The sequence below is a fragment of the Lissotriton helveticus genome, chromosome 4_1 (assembly GCF_964261635.1).
Source record: "Lissotriton helveticus chromosome 4_1, aLisHel1.1, whole genome shotgun sequence".
Lineage (NCBI taxonomy): Eukaryota > Metazoa > Chordata > Amphibia > Caudata > Salamandridae > Lissotriton > Lissotriton helveticus.
The window spans coordinates 203,013,538-203,038,662 of record NC_136063.1 but is presented as its reverse complement, the minus strand read 5'-3'; the positions used below and the strand labels follow the sequence as shown (position 1 = coordinate 203,038,662).

General features: G+C 46.8%; 1 protein-coding gene across 15 annotated transcripts in view; it reads right to left on the bottom strand.

The window, feature by feature from the left end:
- The window catches only part of PTK2 (protein tyrosine kinase 2), an 858,662-nt gene that overhangs the window by 429,650 nt on the left and 403,887 nt on the right, over window positions 1-25,125 (bottom strand). The gene's annotated exons all lie outside the window — the stretch shown is intronic.

Below are 25,125 nucleotides of genomic sequence, written 5' to 3'. Positions count from 1 at the left end.
AATATGGCACAAGCTGAAAAGGAGTTCTTGCGTAAAAATAAGGTAATTAACTGCATTACTTACGTGAAATAATTCTTCACAAGTTTCTTTGACTTCAGCTGCAATAAACCAGCGTTCAAGTGATGTAAGAAGCCTTGTGCCAAAGGTAGGCAGAGCACAATAGAAGATGAACGATGATTAAGCCAGCAATAACATTTGCATCCAAAACGCTTCTGAAAAGTCTACTAGGGTCATAAAAACCCGAATATTTTCCAATTTTTATACTAATTGACAGACTATTTGTTTCAATCAGTTATCATTAGCTAGTAGAAATGCTGCCATGTCTACTAGCCGCCAACTTTCTCAAAAACGTTTTTAAAAACAACAATTACATTAAAAAAACATTGTCTTTCCCTACAATCCTTACATTTCCAGGACCTGTCTTAAATGTTTGGGATGCTGGGAGGACAAGCTTGTTGCCCCACCTACCATATCCCAGGACACTATAGTGTTTAGTAAATAGGTGCATCCTGGGCGGGGTTGAGGGGCTTCCCCGGTCACCTCAGCACTCACTTTCAAGTGTATTTTTTCTTAATCCCAGGACCTAAGGTATCGGGAAGAGAAAGCATGAGAGCTTGTAGGTGCTTTCCTTTTTCTTCATGAACCTATCAGCTCTGAAACCAACTCCAATTTCCCCTGCTTCAGGACCTGGCTGAGGAACAGGCCACATAAAAAAACAACAGTTTTGCCAGATAATTGATATGATGCATGACGACCAATGGGGATTCAGACCATGTTGGGAGCCAAACTCTACCTTACTGAACATAAGAGGATACTTTCTAACTGCGGGAGACAAATGTAAATTAACAGCATTATTCCAACTGGGACCACCAGCAGGTTGACCTACCTTATCCACTCCACAGCTTCCGTTACCGACTAAATTAAACTAAGTAGTCAACAGATCAATAGTGACAGTGGGCGGGGGCAACCTGGAGAAATTACTTAAATTAAGCTATGCTCAGATGCTCCTCTTAGGTGCGCCAAATAACGATGGGTACAAGACATCTAGCTAGTTTAAACTAGGACATCGAAACAGGCACTAAGCCTGACAAAATCCAACTATGCGAAATCAGGCTTTTGGGACGTTCACTGGCTGATGTGAAACAAACTAACTTTAAACCCCTCTCCGTGGCTCAAAACGTCTCTTGAAGATGGAATCCATGCTACCAACCCCCTGGTAGCCAACACTGCATGATTTGGCAAACCTTTCGGTGATTCAACATCTTTCTACAGGGATTGGAGCTATGAGACTATCTGCCCCTCTCTTTATTTGCAGCAGAATGCTGGGTATGACTTACATGTGAGTGAGTAAATGCTATTATTGGATGCATTCAACACACTTTAATGCCTCCGGGCGTAGGCATAGAAGTGACTGATAAGCGACCCCCTGGCCAACCTCATCACAATTGTCTGCAAACTGTCACCAGGATCTTATTTCAAAGATTAAAAAAAAAAACTTTCCTTTGGTAAAAATGTTTCTGGTGACAATACTTTTGAATATCCTATCAGACATCGGATTGGTCAGGAAAGCTTATCCTTAGTAATGGCACTCCAGAGGTGGCGCATGCAGGTTCAGCCGCAACTGCGCCCACCTGACATGACATCAGAGTATATTCGGCATCAACTGGAACACTGATACCTGCTTCTGTAATTTTTTTCTGTACCCCAGAGTCATTTAGAGGGGAGCCAAGAGAGGACAAAATAGAGTGACACATACCCTTCTATTCTGTGCATGGGGAGAAAGCAGTTTAATATTTTAGCTACCAGTAGCTTAGGAAGAGCTTCCTGTAGAGGACGATGGGCAGGGACACGATGGGCACTCTCCTCAGTGAAGAAGCTTGGACAGCCAGTCCTCGATAAAATTAGTGGCGTCAGAGCCCTCAGACTATTCCGGCACACCAATAATGTGGATATTATTGTGCCAGGATCATCTCACCGCATCTTCTACAGGGCTCGACAAATCCAAAAAATGGTACTAGTCCTGCAGGTCTAGTACCACTGAAAATCCCCTCGACCTGACTGCAACCCACTTGACCTCCGTCTCTGAAAACGGAGCAAAAGTGACAAGATAACAAGATTTAAAGGCATCTTTATTGCTCATTCCCTTTGTGAGCAATAAAAATGCCTTTAAATCGTGTTATCTTGTCACTTTTGCTCCGTTTTCAAAGACAGAGGACAAAAGTTAGTTTGACTTCCTACTCGCCAGAAAGGGCGAGTAGGACCTAAAAATAGCTCGTCCTCATCCATTCTCCCTCGCAAATGCGAGCGGGCGAGTGGATTTGTCGAGCCCTGTTCTATCCCAGCCTTTCTAAAAACATAAAAAAAGTTTTATTAAACAGAGCAATAACTTGCTTGTGGAGGTCCACTGTTTGTGGCTTAAGTTCTTACAAGGATGTTTCACTCTTCTTCACATGTTCCAAAAGCTTCCATTGATCATCTCATAACAGTGCCAACTGGATCACCACTGTTTCCACTTTATTTTCCACTGCAGCTATAGCTTCCACGATGGGTTGAAGGATCAGGACAATCTTCTCAGTTGAGGGGTAGCCTAATTCAGCCACTCCATGGAGGCTGCAGGCCTCTGGGTCGTGCCCTCTAGTTTATCTTGCATCATGGTGTGGGCTATGAGAGAGGGAAGAGGTTTTCCAGTTCTGAGTCTCCCCACCAGGGAGACAGCTCAGAGTCTCCCCACCTGGGAGAGTAATGGAATATCTGGAGTGCAATAAAGTCTCTGACACACCACCCGGTGATGCACTCGGATGGTGCACAGTGGGCAATGAGGCAATGTCAACATGATCCGCCATGGCAGTCTGTGTCATGGAGACCCATCTTCCCCATAGGAAGCAGGCATGAACCACCGGGTTGAGGAATATTTGACCTGCCTGCATCACACATGTCTGACCTACACGACAACGCCCCCCGCCCACACCACGACCCGTCCGACGGCCGCTACACTGACTACCCGTGGACGGATATGCTGACATGAGCAGCGTGTGGCGGCCACTCTTAGCTCCCATTGCACTGATACGTTCTCGCCATGTAACACGCCACACACATCCAAGTTGACTACCCCCCTCTTTCCCCCTCCCCCCTCTCATTTTACTTATCTTCAATTGTTATTCTCACATTATTCTTTTTTGATCCTCCCACCTCCTCCTTTTCTCCTACTAAGGTCACGAATTTTCCTCTTATTTCCCCGTTGACTTCTTGACTAAACAACTTGCCTTAGATCCCGAGAACTGAGGCGGACCCGCTGACGCGCCAACATACACGCTGGTCTGATAACCACGCTTCAGCACACGTGTCCATGATGCGACCGTCTCGCTCGACTGCGACCACGCAGTGATGTACATACATTGGATTACCTGGGTGGGGGAGATGCACACTACCGCATCTGGCATCACATTGGACACACTGGGCAACCGGGTATAGTACCGGGATACGGCGACGGCGAGCCTCCCTACCCACCCCGAGGCGTACGGACAGTACATCAGTCTCGCCGCCTGGCCCCGCAGCTACTGCTGCGCTGACACGCAAAGCCACGACACCAGGGTGGGGTCACACGACACAGGGTGGGCCCCCCCAGTGGATGCTACCTGGCGGCAGTCATTGGGAGCAGGGTCCGCGGTACTTCGCACACAGCAAGAATATTGTGACCACCCATGTGTCATTACCTCCAGCCTACATGAGGTATGACTCTGATGATGTCCTAAATATGATGTAACAATGTATTTTATGAATAGACTCGTGGAGATACCACATACTGTAATAGCATTAGTCAATGAAAAATGCACGGTTCATGTTTTTGTGAAAACAATAAAATATATTCAAACAAATGGAGACCCATCTTACCCCAGATCAGTAGAGAGCACGGCGGTGAACAGAGGGCGCACAAGCAGTCTTAACCTCTGGAAAACTGCCGAAGAGGTAGGCACCCACCCGTGCAAGTAGGTGGCTGGATGCTCTGGACCTCGTTTGACATAAAGAGCCCGATTTAGGGACTAAATACAGGGAAGTCACACACTGCACTCAGCGTCAGTTCACGACAGGGAAGACCATCCATGAAGCTTGTTGCTGATCGGCCTATAAGCGCCCACGAAGCAGGTTCCGCAAAGTGGTTAATGTGCAATCCTGTACAGAGTAGCAGTGGCTAAAGCAATCATTCACCCTTTGAGCCGTGAGGTAATTGTCTGCCAGGAGTGGTACCCGACTCACCCAGGAGGGTGACCCAGTGAGGCAAGAGCTGTCCATGGAGTCAGAATCACTTTGCAGGTAAGCCAGAAGGTTTCTTATGCAGACAATGTAAGGTCTGTGCCAGGAGCAGGGGGCCTGGCCATGGGTCGCATGGGCTTGGGATGCATAGCCCATGAGGATTCTCTGATGTAGGGTGGCCACGCCCCGTAAGTGCAAATAATGGTAGATCTTCAACATTGTCGCCTCTTCAGGCCTGGGCTTAGGGTCACAGATGTACAGGGTCGGCAAATTAAGGTGCATTTCACTTTTGCACCAGAACAGATTAATAGGAAAAAAAGCCAGGCCCAGGACAGGCAGAAGCCACAAGTCACACAGTGGTATGGTCTAAGTGTTGCTGTAGGGTGCTAGTCAAGGTAGATGAGGGCCTACCACAAAGATTAACTGGGTCTCCGAAGGAGAAATATCAATGGTCACCCTGTGGTGTATGTAGAGTATGATCACTCCTACACAGTCTCCAGGGGCCACCAGGCTGGGTCGGCTCCAAAATCACACACCCATGCTGTGCAGATGTGCACTCATGTGCACAGGCCCATCCACACGTGTAGGGGGAAGCAGACTGTGGCTAGGTGACCTTCGGCAGCAATTGGTAGTGGTTAGTGGGCAATAATTAATAAGTAGGGGCGATATGAAGGTGAGGTCGCTTTTTCACAGGCGTACTGTGTAGAGCCTAAGTCACGCACTACAGCGACCAGCCACCCGCACTGCTTCGAATGTCACAGACCCCAGAGTAGGCTAGGCCTCAACCAGCACGTGGAAGAAGCTTATTCAAAAGGAGCCACCAACGCCAAACTAAGGTGCTCTATTGGGAACCGACAGCTCCACGCATGGGAGACCCAGAGACATGTCCAAAGGGTCAGATCGCCTGGACGTCCAGTTTATGGCCCAGAGGAGTTAAGATTAGGTGGGCTTGGTTGGGAGCTCACTTAGAGAGCGCCAACCATCTTGTGGCACCACACCCCCTAATCAGGGCCAAGACGTTGCTACTCTTCTATTTCGTTCACACATTGATATCTGCCTATTTTGCCTGCGGAGCTTGATTTCATTATTGCCAACTGTCTTTATCATTGTCTCAAGGTTTCGCTTCTCCTCAATACTTGTTTATTTCGCTGCAGGTTGCCAGGCTCGGTCTGTCTGAATTATGTACTTCAATTTTATTTTGGGGACATTTAGCATGCGTCTCTGAAGTTGTATTGAATGACACTGTAGTTCTAAAATCCTGTAGACTCCAGTATATCTTCAAGCCAGATATCTATTACTGGAAATGAGCCCATGACCAGGTCAGATTCTGGTATCTCTGAACGACCAGCAGCAACTGCTCATTCAAAACCATGGACACCACTCTGGAAGTGGAATGTGAATCAAACATACACAACAGCAGAGTGCAGAACATATACACTGCATGAGGCTACTACCTCCTGACCTAATGAAAGGTGAATGGAACATCACCCAAGAACTGTCTGTGATCTTATTTGTAAAGGGGATCATAGAAAGTACAAGAGCATGCAAGTGACCTAAGAAGGCAAATGTGACTTCTCCATATTTCCGTCTGTCCTTGCCTTGCATGCACTGGTGAATTTAAATTCTTCGTAATCTGATTGGTTTGTGGTGAAAACCAGTGGCGTCACTAGGGTGGTGCGGGGGGTGCGGACCGCACCGGGTGACACCATCACCTGGGGTGACACCAATCACGCACCAGGTGATTGGTGTCACCCCAGGTGATCGTTGTTAGTGGGGCAGCTGCAGCAGCAGTCTAGAGTTGACTGACAGCCTGCAGGCAGGCCCAGGGGCCCCGGGGATCTTTTGTGAACTGAGCCTGAAGACGGTGCGTAAAAGATAGAGGTTGTCATTGTAGCAAAGTGACATGATTGTGTCGGCAGATTGTGGAGACACGTGCCATGAGTCTCTCCTCGGTGCTGAAGGGACAGGAGGCTCACTGATGGCTGAAGGGAGTCTGCCCACAGTTCTGAAAAGACAGAAGTCTTCCCGGGGTATACAAGGGTTAGGATTCTGTTCTGGGCGCTACAGGATCGGAAGTGCGCCTGGGCTCGATGCTGGCTACGTCTGTACAGATGCAGAGGTGACAAGAGTCTGCCCATAAGGGATATGGGCACTCCATGGTGCTGAAGAGACAGGAGTCTGTCATGATAGTTGAAATAAATGGAGTCTGACCTGGACGATAAAGGAACAGGACTCTGAGGGGCGCACGCATATTCAGTTTTTTGGGCTGAGACCGGGGGTTGCTTCATGTCATGCAGCAACCCCCCGGTCTCCTATGGGGAGGAAGGAAGTAGTTTCCCTGCTCTAGCCAATCACAACGCTGCCATTTCAGCGTTGTGATTTGCGCAGGGGAGGGAGGGAGGCTGCTTGAAGCCTACTTCCCTTCCTGTTGGAAAAAACGCGGCAGCCCGGTCAGGAGCGTTGAAACGGCGCGGAGCGGGACCAGGCTGTAAGGTACGTTTTTTAAAATTATAACATGGGGTGACACCTTTACCCGCACTGGGTGACACCAACCCTAGTGACGCCACTGGTGAAAACAGTCATGAAGTGCCTTCACAACCCTGTTATAACCAGTTTTAGGTTAACCCTCCAAGTAGGACACACAGCAAATTATACACTTCACGCCCACAAAATATATACTTATTTTCTTTTTGTGTGTTACATTACTTCTGTACCTTCTAAACTGTTGTTATATTCTCCTAGCTACACTACCCCGGAAGCCCCCCACCCAAGCTCTGTATTAACGAACTGTGGTTTGAAAATTAAGCAAAGCTGCAGCATCAAAATATTCGTATTCCTCTGTGCCCTGCATTGACCCTCATTTAGGAGGGGTGCTGTGTCCTCATTTTCTGAACTCACATTTTTTGTCATTCATTGCCTTCATTTTTACTGTATTTCATTCTCTTATTTTCATCTGCTCCTATTTAATATTCCTGCTAGCGACCGTTAATAGTCTGGCCACTAGATGGAGCTTTCACCTCAATCTGTAATAAGCATTTTGTATTTTCTGTGGTGAAAAATTCTATGTGTATGTTGAATTGTACTCACACAGTGTTCTGGGCAAGCAAAGTGCCACCACCTCGTCATTCTGATATTACTTGTGGGTGATCTAAAAACACCATGAACTGCGTATATCATTATGCAATTTATTTAAGGGCTTTTTGTACAGCACTGGTCAATGGACGTACCCACACGGCATATTATATTAGAGAGAGAATGGTTTAGGAATAGATATAGGATTTATTAATTTGCAAAGCTTTATACAGCGCTGGCTAGACCTGGAGGTATCAGAGCGCTTTACATGAGGATCAGCGAGTTACAGGTTACATAATTACATAGCCAAGTATATACATGGGAGAAACACATGAGATTACATAAGTGCATTCTAAATGCTGCAAAGGATCTTGTACAACATTAGAAGAAGGGTGGAGAGAGTCATGGCAGAGGAGGGCTTCAGGCGGTCTAAATTTACTCTGCAAACGCTAGTGAGGGCATCTAACATACCCTACTACCTAGGACGGAGAGGTACATTCTTGACTGGTTCAGAGGTAGGATCTCTTATGGAATCAATGAAACAGTTTATGTAATTGCTATCTTTGGCCTAATAAAACACTCCAGCTGTAGTAGGGCCCTGGCTTCACCTCCTGGTGCAGGGCGGGCTGTGCTTTATGGCAGTCATGGAGGGAGGGAGGGTGGGATGATCTCGGCTGCAGCTCCAGTCTTGTAAGGTGCCCCTGCTATTACTTTTGAGCGCGAGGCGATGTGGGGGTGGTATTGGCGGTGCTCTTGGGTTTGGCACTGGTGGTGGTACTAGTGGAGGTGGTGGTATTGGTGGTGGTACTGGTGGCGGTACTGGTGGTGGTGGTATTGGTGGTGGTTGTGGTACTGGTATTGGTGATGGGGTATAGGTGGTGGTGGTGTTGGTATTGGTGGTGGTGTTAGTGTGAGGTATTGTTGGTGGTGATGGTGGTATTGCTGGTACCTGTAGTATTGGTGGTGGTATTGATATTGGTGGTGGTAGTATTGGATTGGTGGTGGTATTGGTGGTGGTGGTATTGGTGGTGGTGGTATTCACATTGGCTGTGGTATTGGTATGATATAGGTGGTGGTGGTGGTATTGGTGGTGGAGGTAATAGTGGTGATAATTGGCATCGGTGGTGGTGGTATTGGTGGAAATGATATTGGTGGTGGTAATGGTGGTGGTGGTACTAGTGGTGGTATTGGTGGTGGTGTTATTGGTGGGGGTATTGGTGGTGGTGGTAGAGTTATTGGTGGTGGTGGTATTGGTGGATTTGGTGGTGGGTATTGGTGTTGTTAATAAAACAGGCTTTTGAAAACAACCCGTCAGGTGGCTTTAGTGCAGATGACATGCAACACAGATGAACTGTTGTCAGCTTCAGCCCATTAGCACATGGAATTCACATTACTTTATTCACTAATCATTTCTAAATCCATTTTACTTGGGGGGGTGGGGGGAATTTGAAACGGACAAGAGATAATGCCGGGTTAAAGGGATTGAAAGCAGGCGCTCGGATCACGGGACGGCCGTGCTGCTTAAAAAACACACAAGCGGTTTCAGCTGAAGCAGCGTATGCCGGCCTGCAGTAAGAGAAACACAATAAAGTAAATAGTGCTTAGAGACTTAATAACAGGTCCTGTGAAACAACCAAACTAAAGGGGCCAGTCACCATGAGAGGGTACAAATGAAGACAAGGTCGTACTAAGGAGGGACTAACAAGCCTATTAAGGCATCCAAAGGCAGCATTTATGAAAGACAAAGACAGAGCCAATGAAAAATATGGGAGGAGAGTGGAGTGGCTTCTCTCCCATACTCTACTACAGAGGAGAGTTGGGTGGCTTCTCTCCCATACTCTAATACAGCAGTCTCGCAGAGCGAGGAGCACATGCGTGCTGCCGCTAGGCTCGACCTAAAGAACCTGCAAGAGTGAAATTAAGGGACAGGGAGAGTCTTGTCATGGTTGAAAGCAGAAACACCTGTAATCTAGACTACGCAGCTTTGGTACTCGCAATCCTGGCATTAGCCAGCGCTGCCTGTAGGCTTCTGAGAAAAACTTTGGACACCAGCACCTACTTTTCTGGCTTGGCCCTGCCTGAATCCCAGCTGTAGGAAGCAACATGGACAGAGAGAGCTCTTAGATCCTGATGCTCAGGGGCCCAACCAAGACCGATAATTCCAAATATTCCGAATTATGAAGTCCATTATGCAAAAATTAAGGGCAGCCCGCCTCTGTTATCCTCACCGACCAACAGGCTAAGAAGCAGTATGATGCAATTTAAGTACTGCTACACCAAAGGGATGCAACATCCAATGTTGGACCCAGCAACTCAAGATTGCCGCGTGGAAGCGGATTATTTAAAATCCACTGGTGCAGAGGTCACCCTTCGTCCACGGGTTCTTAACAAGTAAGGCGGAATCGACACTGGAGTGAAGTACAAACCAAGGGCCATTTATTAGCACTCATGATTGGGGGCTCATCCGTCAAGAACAATAGAGATACTCAAGGAGGAAGCACACTGAACAATGGTTACATGGGTTTTTATAGCAAAAGATCACAAACAAGGTACGCCCAGAGGTAAATAGAGCTTTGGGAAAAACACACAAATGAGGTAACGGTAAGAATCAACAGCCTTGGTGTCTTGTGCAATTGTCACGTCTTAAAACTGCTCAACAAGATTGGCTATCTGTGTAAATTTGACTTGAGGCTTAACCATTGTCTGAAAAAACCTGAGAAGACACTAGCTGTTCTTTTGCGCTGACTCTGCATGAATACACAGCCTACAATGGCCCAATCTAGATTCTTTACTCATGTTTATACAGATGCGGTTTCAAGGATAGAGCAGGGCTGGAAGTAGGGCAGGGGTGAAAAATGGATGAGGCATAGCATAATCAAAAATGAGAGAATCAGATTTTACATTTTAACAACTGTTAATGAAAAGGCTCACAGCTCCAACCCTGTCCTGGATGATGCCTCCAAAAACTGCTGGCAAAACTCAAGCACCATGCAGATTGAGGCATGGTCAGTGCACACAGCGAGCACAGTTTAAAGCAGACTGTGGTGTTGATGGTAAATCAACTAAACTAGACTAGAGACAGAGACAGAGACGAGACGAACTCCCCATCAAGCATGTGTGCTTCAATCAACTCTTGCTAAGCCAGGCTTTGTGTCTGAATCGAAGGTTTAAGAGCATGCACATCACTTCATAACAGCTCAAGTGATATATGGCATTCGGTAATAATTGGAGAGGGTGGCCTGTGTTATGTGATCAAGGGTAGAGGTAAAAAGGTGAACAACAATTTATATACTTGTCAGTTGTAATATTAATACACATTTCACGCTAGGCAGATATTTTGGAAAATGATCTGGGGTAATTTTGTTGTAAAGCTGAATTATGGGTAAGGATGCTGCTCTCATCTGTAGGTGTATTCACACAAATGGTTATTTTGCCAGAATTCTAGTATGCATTTGCAAACGCGCTTGTAGCACCCCATATGTAACATTTCAAAATGTCTAAAGTGATGATGACTATGCTATTAAGATGAGGTTTGCGGCTGCAGAAGTACACGTGCAAGTAGGGATGGGTACGAAGACAATATCAATTACAAATGGATATTCTAAATGCCAAAGATTCATATAGCTATTTCTTTGCAGGGCAACTCCAACATACTGTACATTGTATGACAGAAAAGAAAGAATGAAGCGTTAAAATAATAAAAGAACAAATTGCTTAATCCGTTATGTCTAATCTTGTCATACCAGACTTAGCTACATTCATACAAGGCATACCCATGGGCTAAATAGTCGTAATATGGAGGTGCATGTTTACAGTCAAATGCCCATATAGCATACTGGATTAGGTACTGAACTCTGCGCACAGCAACACTAGGAACTACTCTCTTTAGATTCTTAAGTAGCAATAACATGCTAGGAAACTCTTCTACAAATGATAAATTGATTTTATTAACACAAAGAGGAAATGGAGCAAGTTACAGTAGCAGCCTTTAGTTATGTTATGCTATATTGGTTTATATAACGCGATAATCAGCCGAGAGGGTATCCAGGCAATTGGGAAGGTGTGTAGGTTTGTCATCCCTATGGTGCTTATACGAAGAGCAAGGTCTTCACCTTTGTAACGGAACTCAAAAAGTGAGGAGGAGGCTCAGATGTGTTGAGGGAGATTGTTCTAAGTCTTGGGTGCGATGTAGGAGAATGAAGGACCTCCATTTTTGCTTTTGTGGATGCAGGGAGTGTGTGCGAGTGAGAGTGAAGCATAGCGAGTGTCTGGTGGGCTGGTGCAAGTGTATGCAGCTGTTCAGTATGTAGAGATGTTAAGTAATCAAGTTTAGATGGGCAGAAGAGTGGCAACTGAAAGATAAATGGGCATATGGAAGAGTGGAAAAGAAACTTGGAAATATGGACTAGTAGTAGTATGATCATACTGAAAAGGCTGAGGAGAGACTGGCATCTCGTCAAGATATAAAGTAGGACTTTGGATAGGCAGAAGCAAGAGAATAGGACACAAATACGAAATACATGGATATTTACATATGCAAAAGACAGACATGGACCTACAAGGAGGGAAAATAGAGATACGGATAGAGAAGAGAGACCAACAGAGAAATAAGGGAATGCAGAAAGAGATCGAGGCACATTTGAAAAGGGAGGTAAGATAAATGGCCATCTAGAAAGGTAGAGAGATGGAAAAAGTGTTGGTACTGGAATGTGAATGTGGGGACTTACCTTGTTCCCTATGGGGAACTCTGGCGTGGGTTCAGTTGGAAGTTGCTGCCCGGTGTTGGGAGCCGACAAATTAATGAACAAGAAGCTCCTTAACTCTGTTTCTGATTTTTTTTTCAGGGGTGACGGGTTGGTCTGTCGGATCCAGCATCCGTCACTGGATCAGTTGTGCCTCATCCATGCTGTTAAGGCTGCCCGGGGAGTGTCTGCTCCAAACCGACTGTTGCGTGCTGTGTTGTAGCGGCAGTCATTGTCGATGCATTGTTTCCACTGCTGTTTGATGTGGGTGAGCGCAGCAATGTTCTGGTTCTGCCGCACCTTGGACTGCATTTTTGAGAAGTTGCGGTTACAGTGCGCGTACACGTCTTCACGGCGGCCGATGGGGTTCGGCATTGTGGCACTGCGTCGGATCTACTGTACAAACACAGGTTACGTGTGCTACAGAGTAACCATTTTGAATTGAGGTCATCTTCTTGCCTGCCTGACTCCAAAGCTACTTATGTGAAGGACAAGTTGGGGGTACTGCCCGATTCTAGTTCTGTTCACAACAGGAGCGTTTCATCCAGAGTGAGAACTGCTCCTGTAAAATTTCAGGATTATACCAGATATTAGCCACTGTTTAGGTACTATTTTGGCTGTTGGTATTTCTCAATTCCTTGTATTAATGCCTTAACCGCGGTGGCAATTCCGCCGCGGTGCGGGCATTCTATTAAGTGGGCGAGGCTGTGACAGCCGTTGGCTGTTCGCAGCACTGGGGAGGAAGTGCTCCCGTCCACACGGAAGGGGTTAAGTATGCCTTAGATTGAGTTTCTGTTAATGCTTTTCTGTTCTTTTTCCCTGATATTGTGTTTCATGCTTTTCATTATTATTTTGTGAAGAAGGGGGTGTGTTGGGACTGGAATTTGAATGTAGGCGCTTACGGTGTTCCCTGTATGGAATTCTGAGGTGGGTTCAGTTGGCAGTTGCGGGCGGGCATTGGGAGGCGACGGATTAATAAACAAGAAGCTACTTACCTCCATTTCTGAGCTTCTTTTCAAAAAGACATACAAATATTTAGACTAGAGGAACATCTGAAAAGATAGAAGAGATTCTGGACAGTCAGAGAAGAAGAGACATCTAGAAAACAAGAAGGGAGGCAAACTTGTTAGGTATGGCGTTCGCCAAGACCATGTGCATTTGCAAAAATTACATATATAAACTAATTAGAGGACCTTTTAGCCAACATTATTCTTCTTTTAGTCTGTTGTTGCGTTATTTACATTCATCTTCCTCTCAATGCAGCATCAGATAATGGGTCAGCCTACTTTTACCGTTGGCTAACTTCATTTGGAGTGACGACATTCTGCTCTTTCACAAGGAACACGTCCGCACATAAAGTAGTTCCCACTAGGTCGAGAAACTACTACTGCAATGTGTGCTTTTTTTTTTTAAAAGAAAAACTATATTTTTGCTTATAGACAATATTTTTTTTATAATCCCAGGGGCCCACTACATACCCCAAGGATAACGATTTACAAAAAACCAGGGCAAAATAAAACAAGCATTGGCAAAGCCACAAGGCTGGCAGCCAATGCCATATCTACTGGCTTTGTAAATGCTGATTAAAACAAGGGGGCTAAAATAAAGAAAATAGTCTCAAGGATAGAAACACTGAGTAAAAAGGCATTACAGAAAAATCAGAGCGACTTCTTAGAAAGAATAATAAGAATAAAAAAAATGCTAGGAACATCTGTTGACTGCCAAAAGAATACCAAATGTTGTGGTTAAATTTACAACTTCACTTCGAGTAATAGCAAAAGCCAGATTCTGCATTAAGATTTAAACAGAAAGAGCAAATGTTAGTCAGGATGTGTGCTAAAAATAGAGTTCTAGGCACAAAAAAGAAATACAAAATACACTGCACAAGCCGCAATCATGAGTCAAGGAGAAGTAGTTGGACCGACAATGTTGGCAGGCTTGCAAAACATGACTTCATGCCCTCGAGTATTTCATTTTAGCCTAATTAAAAGCTGTGCTTTCTGGAAGGCCACTGGCCCGCTAAGCCTACACACACACTCTGGTAACAGCATGGAACAGAAAGTGAATGTCATCTCATCGAGAAGCGGTGCATAATGACTGCGGGTGAAAAGTGCAAGTGTGGATAATGTGCACAAAATAACAACAAATGGGAGGAGGGACGGGGAAAGAAGAACAAACACAGATGTTAGGTTACTTGAAGTTTGTATAGCCACATACTGCAGTGTGGTAATTCCGCTGTACATGATTTAGAAGCAGGAGGGACGGGGAAAGAAGAACAAACACAGATGTTAGGTTACTTGAAGTTTGTATAGCCACATACTGCAGTGTGGTAATTCCGCTGTACATGATTTAGAAGCAATGAGAATGTAAATAGGCCAGAGTCTAAGTATAAAATGAAAAGGTAGTCTCTGTTGAGACTGGAGGGGACCTGTCATAATAACTTCCGACATGGCATCAACCTTTGTTGAGAGCTGTTCAACTGGCTAGTCCTGCTGATTCAGAACACACGAAATTATCAAATTCACACCCTAATAGGCCTCCTCCCTTATTATCCCCGTCTTGCCAGGGACTGACTTTATGCAGGCCAAATAAAGGCGTTTGAACGACCACAGCCTACCTACCATGTGCATGTCGTGTCAGTGAGCTGAACTCGCCCTATGTGCTGACATGAGGGATGTGCACATTATATCGCATATCATTCCATGTGCTGCCTCTGCCATACACATTTGAGAATGAGGGGCTAGAATTAAATATTTTGGATCCAACGCACACTGTTAATCTTCTTTTCGTTTCAAGAAAATTGCTAAGCAAAAACACTGATCTCCATGTTTCAAACTATCACTGTGGTGAAGGTGTCCAGCTGACAATCAACCACAACACCAATCAACCACAACACCAATCTTCACTGCTCAATAAAAGTCCCTCCATCCACAATTCCAACCCCACTTGCGTAGATATATTCTGAATAACCAACCACATGCGCCCACAGCTAATAGAACAATTCCACATGCACACAACGAAGTGCACCTCTGTTTTGGGACTGGTCCTCGAGCAATGCAGAGCTGCAAGTGGTGGTGCACACTTCCACAGCTCAGGTAAGTGCTGATGATGGGCACTCCGAAAGCACAGTACAGCAGCAGCTCCCACCATTTTTATGTTTCATTCACACGCATGCAATGCAATACAACACAGCAGTATTGGCCTTCTGCTTGAAACAAATTTCTTGACAAGGTTACTGTTGCCACATTAAAGGTGATATTTTTGGTTGGCGAGGAGGGAGGTGGTTTTAATTGGTTACATTATCCAGGGCCTCAGGCCCCAATATGCTGCCCTGGGTACCACTTTTATTCGTTTTTGATCCACTGGATATCTCTACTGGGAGTCTGTTACAAACCAGAGAAACTTAAAATAAAAAGGAACATAAATGTTAGTCTAAAGGTGTCTAGATCGAAGAACATTTTGGGATACGGCTAAAGGCCTGAATAAAGCAAAGCTCGAGAAATATAAAATGGTTTGATGCTTGATGTAGTCCATAAACTTTGTGTGGGCTTTGCACCTGCGTTATATTTTCGTACTGCAGAACCCTAATGCCCTGATACTGAACAACAGTGGGTTACACTGCTCTGCTCCTTAACAACTGCGGCGGGAAACCAGCAATAATTCCCATTAAATGTGGCCGGCAGGCACCAGTGGGAGAGCGTCATCCGGGGCTGCCATGAATAAATCGGGACACGTTCCCGCCGCTCACTGACTGACTGAGGCATGGTAGGCTGCCATGAGATTCTCTAGCTCGGAAGGCAATTAACTCTAATAAAATGAAATAATTAGAGAGCTGGATGCCCCATTTTCCTTTAGGCTCCCAGATGGTATGCTCTTATTATTCAGTTCATAGACAGATAAGCGGCCCCATTTGCTGACATAAATCATGGGCATGAAATGAATCCAGTCTCTCAATTAAAAGCTTTAAATATATTTTAAATATAATAAACGAGTCTATCTCACAGCACCCCTGCCTACTCGATCTCTTACCAGATATTAATAACAACCGCCTTCTGTGTATTTCGAGATTGTGACACACATATGGGAAGAGAGAGCTGCAAATCTTCATGCATTAACCAAAGCAACTCTTCTACTTCTCATCCCATTGCGCCAGGTGATGGCCTCTTAGTCCTAACCCAACAGCACAAGTGTCCCGGCATTCAGCATGTGCAGACTTGGATACCAGTCCGAAGTTTGAGCAAGTACATTGATTTCGACGCATACACACGCAACAAGATACCTCATAATCAACCAGAAGGCCAAATCTTCCACTAACCTGCCGAGCAGCATCATATCCAACAAACCCCATTGTGCCCTCCACCGCACCTACACCCACAGCGTCTTCACAAGTTGTTACCCACTTCCAAGTGGAAACCTAGTTCTCCCATGACAACATATCCCAACCCTCCCTCGTCTCACCACCATAGCTCCTCAGGTTTAAATATCTCTGGAGTGCCACCACGTAGGAACGGTGCATAGCAGTCAACCATGAAAACTACCAGATAGTTAATAACTCCTGCACCATCAAGAGTGTGAGCAGTGGCACTCACATCACATGCACCCTATCACCGCATCCAGAGACAAGTCTTTGCTCAGCTACCACCTCCATGCGCTCAAAGAGCCTCCCTCACCTAACTTCCAATGCCTCAATTAAAGGGCACTCACATCAGGGAGAAGGCTCATGAGCTTTAAGTTGTTGGGTGAACTCTCTTAAGGAAAGAGGATATCAAAAAGAAGGGAAAATGTGGAACGTCTGTTTACAGAAGTCAGGACAATGTACTTGAATCAAGGATAGTGACTCGTTGTATAAGATAGCAGAAACAAACTAAGACAGTCTTGAGAAGGCGGAGTTAAATTCTGTGTAACATGTGCACACAGTTCTTACACTCCAACCACGAAGCACATGTATGGAAACAAAACACTCAGCTAAGCAGAAACTTTTACACAGATGAGGCCTATAGGCATCTCATTGAAGGAGACAGGTAAAAAGGCTAGTCACTTCACCAGAGATAATACTCCGCCGCCAGTCCCACAAAAACCAGGTAGCAAGAACAATACTCACAGAAAGATGCACGTAGTGGGAGCCCTTCCATCTCACTTCACCCACCCCCACACCCTCGACCTCACAAAAAGGCACTGGGGTCTGAATCCATTTAAAATGAAGGCCACTCATCGATCTTGCATGATCGTCAGGCTCACTTGTTGAAGAACAAAAGATGACGGAGTGGACAGGAGGAGAAGTCAAGCTTGGCGGCATGCTCGCCAGAGCCATGGTGGAAAATTTTAGTCCCAACATTAAACAAGCATTTACAATGCAATAGGTCTCGCAGCATTAAAGTTTGAGCTATTGGCATTGTATATTACAATGTGTTGCATTAATTTGTTATCAAACTCTGAATTGTTTTATAAAGATTGATTGCAAACTGTCAAATGTTGCTGAATAGTAAGCAACGTTGTGAATAATATTGTTTGCTAGTCATCCTTGGGTACCAGAGTACTTCACTTGAGGCAGAGGTATTATCTTTAGACTACAGGTGCCGGTGCCACTTGAGCTAGAAACAGGGCCAGCCACTCACTACTCTGCACTCACTACTCACCACTCACTACTCTGCACTCACTACTCCCTACTCTACTCACTACTCACCACTCACTACTCACCACTCACCACTCACTACTCACTACTCTGCACTCACTACTCTGCACTCACTACTCTGCACTCACTACTCTGCACTCACTACTCTGCACTCACTACTCTGCACTCACTACTCTGCACTCACTACTCTGCACTCACTACTCTGCACTCACTACTCTGCACTCACTACTCCCTACTCACTACTCACTACTCTGCACTCACTACTCACTACTCTGCACTCACTACTCTGCACTCACTACTCTGCACTCACTACTCTGCACTCACTACTCACTACTCTGCACTCACTACTCACTACTCTGCACTCACTACTCCCTACTCTACTCACTACTCACCACTCACCACTCACTACTCACTACTCTGCACTCACTACTCTGCACTCACTACTCTGCACTCACTACTCTGCACTCACTACTCTGCACTCACTACTCTGCACTCACTACTCTGCACTCACTACTCTGCACTCACTACTCTGCACTCACTACTCTGCACTCACTACTCTGCACTCACTACTCTGCACTCACTACTCCCTACTCACTACTCACTACTCCCTACTCACTACTCACTACTCTGCACTCACTACTCACTACTCTGCACTCACTACTCTGCACTCACTACTCTGCACTCACTACTCTGCACTCACTACTCTGCACTCACTACTCTGCACTCACTACTCTGCACTCACTACTCTGCACTCACTACTCTGCACTCACTACTCTGCACTCACTACTCTGCACTCACTACTCCCTACTCACTACTCACTACTCTGCACTCACTACTCACTACTCTGCACTCACTACTCTGCACTCACTACTCTGCACTCACTACTCTGCACTCACTACTCTGCACTCACTACTCACTACTCTGCACTCACTACTCACTACTCTGCACTCACTACTCCCTACTCTACTCACTACTCACCACTCACCACTCACTACTCACTACTCTGCACTCACTACTCTGCACTCACTACTCTGCACTCACTACTCTGCACTCACTACTCTGCACTCACTACTCTGCACTCACTACTCTGCACTCACTACTCTGCACTCACTACTCTGCACTCACTACTCCCTACTCACTACTCACTACTCCCTACTCACTACTCACTACTCTGCACTCACTACTCACTACTCTGCACTCACTACTCTGCACTCACTACTCTGCACTCACTACTCTGCACTCACTACTCTGCACTCACTACTCTGCACTCACTACTCTGCACTCACTACTCTGCACTCACTACTCTGCACTCACTACTCTGCACTCACTACTCTGCACTCACTACTCTGTACTCACTACTCTGTATTCACTACTCTGTATTCACTACTCTGCACTCATTACTCACTACTCTGCACTCACTACTCAACTCACTACTCTACTTTAGACTACAGGTGCCGGTGCCGCTTGAGCTAGAAACAGGGCCAGCCACTCACTACTCTGCACTCACTACTCTGCACTCACTACTCTGCACTCACTACTCTGCACTCACTACTCTGCACTCACTACTCTGCACTCTGCACTCACTACTCACCACTCACCACTCACCACTCACCACTCACCACTCACCACTCACCACTCACCACTCACCACTCTGCACTCACTACTCTGCACTCACTACTCTGCACTCACTACTCTGCACTCACTACTCACTACTCTGCACTCACTACTCTACTCACTACTCTACTCACTACTCTACTCACTACTCTGCACTCACTACTCTGCACTCACTACTCTGCACTCACTACTCTGCACTCACTACTCTGCACTCACTACTCTGCACTCACTACTCTGCACTCACTACTCTGCACTCACTACTCTGCACTCACTACTCTGCACTCACTACTCTGCACTCACTACTCTGCACTCACTACTCTGCACTCACTACTCTGCACTCACTACTCACTACTCTGCACTCACTACTCTGCACTCACTACTCACTACTCTGCACTCACTACTCACTACTCTGCACTCACTACTCACTACTCTGCACTCACTACTCACTACTCTGCACTCACTACTCTGCACTCACTACTCTGCACTCACTACTCTGCACTCACTACTCTGCACTCACTACTCTGCACTCACTACTCTGCACTCACTACTCTGCACTCACTACTCTGCACTCACTACTCTGCACTCACTACTCTGCACTCACTACTCTGCACTCACTACTCACTACTCTGCACTCACTACTCTGCACTCACTACTCACTACTCTGCACTCACTACTCACTACTCTGCACTCACTACTCACTACTCTGCACTCACTACTCTGCACTCTGTACTCACTACTCTGTACTCACTACTCTGTACTCACTACTCTGTACTCACTACTCTGCACTCACTACTCTGCACTCACTACTCTGCACTCACTACTCTGCACTCATTACTCACTACTCTGCACTCATTACTCACTACTCTGCACTCATTACTCACTACTCTGCACTCATTACTCACTACTCTGCACTCATTACTCACTACTCTGCACTCATTACTCACTACTCTGCACTCATTACTCACTACTCTGCACTCATTACTCACTACTCTGCACTCATTACTCACTACTCTGCACTCACTACTCTGCACTCACTACTCTGCACTCACTACTCTGCACTCACTACTCTGCACTCACTACTCTGCACTCACTACTCTGCACTCACTACTCTGCACTCACTACTCTGCACTCACTACTCTGCACTCACTACTCTGCACTCACTACTCTGCACTCACTACTCTGCACTCACTACTCTGCACTCACTACTCTGCACTCACTACTCTGCACTCACTACTCTGCACTCACTACTCTGCACTCACTACTCTGCACTCACTACTCTGCACTCACTACTCTGCACTCACTACTCTACTCACTACTCTACTCACTACTCTACTCACTACTCTGCACTCACTACTCAACTCACTACTCTGCACTCACTACTCTGCACTCACTACTCTGCACTCACTACTCTGCACTCACTACTCTGCACTCACTACTCTGCACTCACTACTCTGCACTCACTACTCTGCACTCACTACTCTGCACTCACTACTCTGCACTCACTACTCTGCACTCACTACTCTGCACTCACTACTCTGCACTCACTACTCTGCACTCACTACTCTGCACTCACTACTCACTCGGCACTCGCTACTCTGCACACTCACTCTGCACTCACTACTCTGCACACTCACTCTGCACTCACTACTCTGCACTCACTACTCTGCACTCACTACTCTGCACTCACTACTCTGCGCACTCACTACTCTGCGCACTCACTACTCTGCGCACTCACTACTCTGCGCACTCACTACTCTGCGCACTCACTACTCTGCGCACTCACTACTCTGCGCACTCACTACTCTGCGCACTCACTACTCTGCACTCACTACTCTGCACTCACTACTCTGCACTCACTACTCTGCACTCACTACTCTGCACTCACTACTCTGCACTCACTACTCTGCACTCACTACTCTGCACTCACTGCTCACTTGGCACTCACTACTCTGCACACTCACTCTGCACTCACTACTCTGCACACTCACTCTGCGCACTCACTACTCTGCACACTCACTCTGCACTCACTACTCACTACTCTGCACTCACTACTCTGCACTCACTACTCTGCACTCACTACTCTGCACTCACTACTCTGCACTCACTACTCTGCACTCACTACTCTGCACTCACTACTCTGCACACTCACTACTCTGCACACTCACTACTCTGCACACTCACTACTCTGCACACTCACTACTCTGCACACTCACTACTCTGCACACTCACTACTCTGCACACTCACTACTCTGCACACTCACTACTCTGCACACTCACTCTGCACTCACTACTCTGCACACTCACTCTGCACTCACTACTCTGCACTCACTACTCTGCACTCACTACTCTGCACTCACTACTCTGCACTCACTACTCTGCACTCACTACTCTGCACTCACTACTCTGCACTCACTACTCTGCACTCACTACTCTGCACTCACTACTCTGCACACACTCACTCTGCACTCACTCACTCTGCACTCACTACTCTGCACTCACTACTCTGCACTCACTACTCTGCACTCACTACTCTGCACTCACTACTCTGCACTCACTACTCTGCACTCACTACTCTGCACTCACTACTCTGCACTCACTACTCTACTCACTACTCTACTCACTACTCTGCACTCACTACTCTGCACACTCACTCTGCACTCACTACTCTGCACTCACTACTCTGCACTCACTACTCTGCACTCACTACTCTGCACTCACTACTCTGCACACTCAGTCTGCACTCACTACTCACTACTCTGCACACTCACTCTGCACTCACTACTCGGCACTCACTACTCTGCACACTCACTCGGCACTCACTACTCTGCACACTCACTCTGCACTCACTACTCTGCACACTCACTCTGCACTCACTACTCTGCACACTCTGCACTCACTACTCTGCACTCACTACTCACTACTCTGCACTCACTACTCTGCACTCACTACTCTGCACTCACTACTCTGCACTCACTACTCTGCACTCACTACTCTGCACTCACTACTCTGCACTCACTACTCTGCACTCACTACTCTGCACTCACTACTCTGCACTCACTGCTCACTCGGCACTCACTGCTCACTCGGCACTCACTACTCTGCACACTCACTCTGCACTCACTACTCTGCACACTCACTCTGCACTCACTACTCTGCACACTCACTCTGCACTCACTACTCTGCACACTCACTCTGCACTCACTAATCTGCACACTCACTCTGCACTCACTACTCTGCACACTCACTCTGCACTCACTACTCTGCACACTCACTCTACACTCACTACTCTGCACAAGGGTAAGAACACCGCCTTCATTCTTTGAGTCAGGCTAGCCTTAAAACTTTAAGAGCCTGAGCTCCTAACATATCTTCACTAAAGGGTCGGGTGTGGTATATCACAAGCTGAGGGGTCTGTTTTCTTGGGGTTACGCGTGGTGGCTTGGGTACGATTTGCGATGGGCAACGTTTTATTAACTTACGAGAGTAGCGTCACCAAGCTTTAAAATGTAAATACCCCCAGGGCGAGACGTTTCTACTCCTTCACGCCGACAACTCTTTGGTACCCCGGGGGTGCCAACTAGAGCTCAATTCTGTTTTTCGTGAGAAGTCCTGCCTCCTCGTGCCTCTGTCTCGAGCGCGCTCTCGTTTCTCCTCCCTCCTCTCCTTACCTCCTCCCGCAAGCTCGGCCCCTGCCTCCCACCGCTTTCCTCGGCAAGCCGCTCGGTGACGCCCCCCTGCAGTCGGTGGAAGCGCACTGCAGCTGCCCCACTCCCCACGCCTCTCGATGTCAGCCTCCCGGCGGAGCTCTCCCGGTTACATTTCCGTGGATCTGAGCGCGCATCCGGCTCGGCGCCGCTGCAAAGGTAAAGCCGCAGCCGGAGCTTGGGTGGGAGCTGGGCTGGTGTTCGGGGAGCAAGGATAGACGAGGGATTGCCCCAGGGGTGGAGGCGGGAAAAGAGGACACACGGAATGTGAATAAATACACTTACTTTCATCTGTAATTTCACGAAGCACTTGATGTGTGTATGCGCATGCGTGTGTGCTTCACAGGAGACAGCGCCTGGCCGCAGCGCTCGTTCGCGTGTCACTTTCAAATCGCCTCTAAGGCGATGCACGCGGCCAGGACTCTCCTGGGAAGCACACATGCCGACAAAAGGGGCTCGGCGGAGACGCGCTTCGCTCGGCGGAGACGCGCTTCGCGCGGCTAGCCGAGACCTAAAAATGATGAGATCGGACAATTTTTTCCTGCGGCACAAACATTTTATTGCTATTGACTCAATCTTTGTGCCATGGATACAATGTTCTAATCAGCACATATAGGCCTGCTACTGCAGAACAGCAATTTTGATAGGAATAATTCAACTGTATTATTAGATGCATTAATCATACTTAATTTTAAAAATGTGCTTCCACAGACATTTCTCAGAAATATTGTAACTGCTTCCATGCACTCTCGAAGAAAACGCTTGACTTTTTCATTGAATTCACACAATGGCTGTGGGTTGTTTGAATCCACTATGAATTCAGTAAAAATGCTGCGCTCCAACCCTCTTGTACTATGCTGGCCAGAGGAGCAGCTCCCTGATAAGGCATGACTGCTCTCAACACACGTTCTTCTAATAAATAAGAGAGGTCACACATTGCTTCTAACTGCTTCTTCCAGCACCAGCTGTTGCCTAAAATAAAGTCTTTCATTCACAGCTCCATGCTCAAATTATGGCAAGAGTCTGTATTCTTGTCCACCTCGATTGTGGAAATGCTTTATATCTGGTACTGCCCGAAGAGAGGAGAAAATGTTATCCGTTTGATAAAACAATTGAGAAAATCTCAACTAGTCATTGAGGCCAGCATTGGCTGCCCATTCACATTTCTTTTTGGGTTTCGCCTGGCGTCCGCTGCGCAGCAGCGTTCGCGCAGGCGAAATCTTTTGAGAAGCAGTACGGGGGCTTTGTCCCGCCTGCTCTTCCATTGGCTAGCTCCTTAAATGGAGGCTAGCCATTGGAAGAGAGATCTGTCCGCCATTGCCGGAGCAGATTCGTGGGAGTTCCGGCAATTTTTACTCATCCCGCCCCGCCCCGCCCCTTTAACCCCTTCCATGCTCATGACGAGCTCAGCTCGTCATGCAGTACACTTCTTGTGTGCTCATGACGAGCTGAGCTCGTCATGAACAATGGGAATAAATGAGTGCCAGCCCTGAGGGGAAATTGCTGCAGCATTGATGGTGTTAACAACGTCATGCGGCGGTGGGCGGATGTTATTTTATTTTTTTGTCTCGGCATGTTTTGGTCTTTTTCGAAGTGTCTTTTGCAGGAGTGGGCTGCGCGATTGAAGTTGCCAGGAAGTACTTTCAAATTGCGATCAGGTAAGCAGCATTGTTTTCCGTTTCCGTCTTTGCCTCCGTGTTCTGGTGTTCTGTTGTCTCCTTGTATTGTTGTGCGTTTTCGTGTCTGTCGTCTTTGTTTTCCGTCTTTGCGTGGCTCGTGGCTGTATTGCTGTCCTGCCTTCCCCCGCCCCCCCTCCCGCTGTCCGTGTCTCCGTTCCCACCCCCCCTCCATTGCTTTGCTTGTGCTTGTTGTGCTCCCTCTACTTCACTCATCTTTTTCCCTGACTCGGTGTGGAAGGTGATGAGGGTGTAAGGTAACACAAACCGGAAGTCGCTTGGGAAGACTGACCGTCTTAGGGTAAGGTGGTGGAGTAAGAAACTGCTCTTTCCTTTGTATGCATGGTAGAGTGTGGGTTTTTCTATGTGGTAACATGTTTGTGTTAATCCCTGTGAAGCACCATGCGCCAGGGGTTATTCTAATGCTTTTTAGT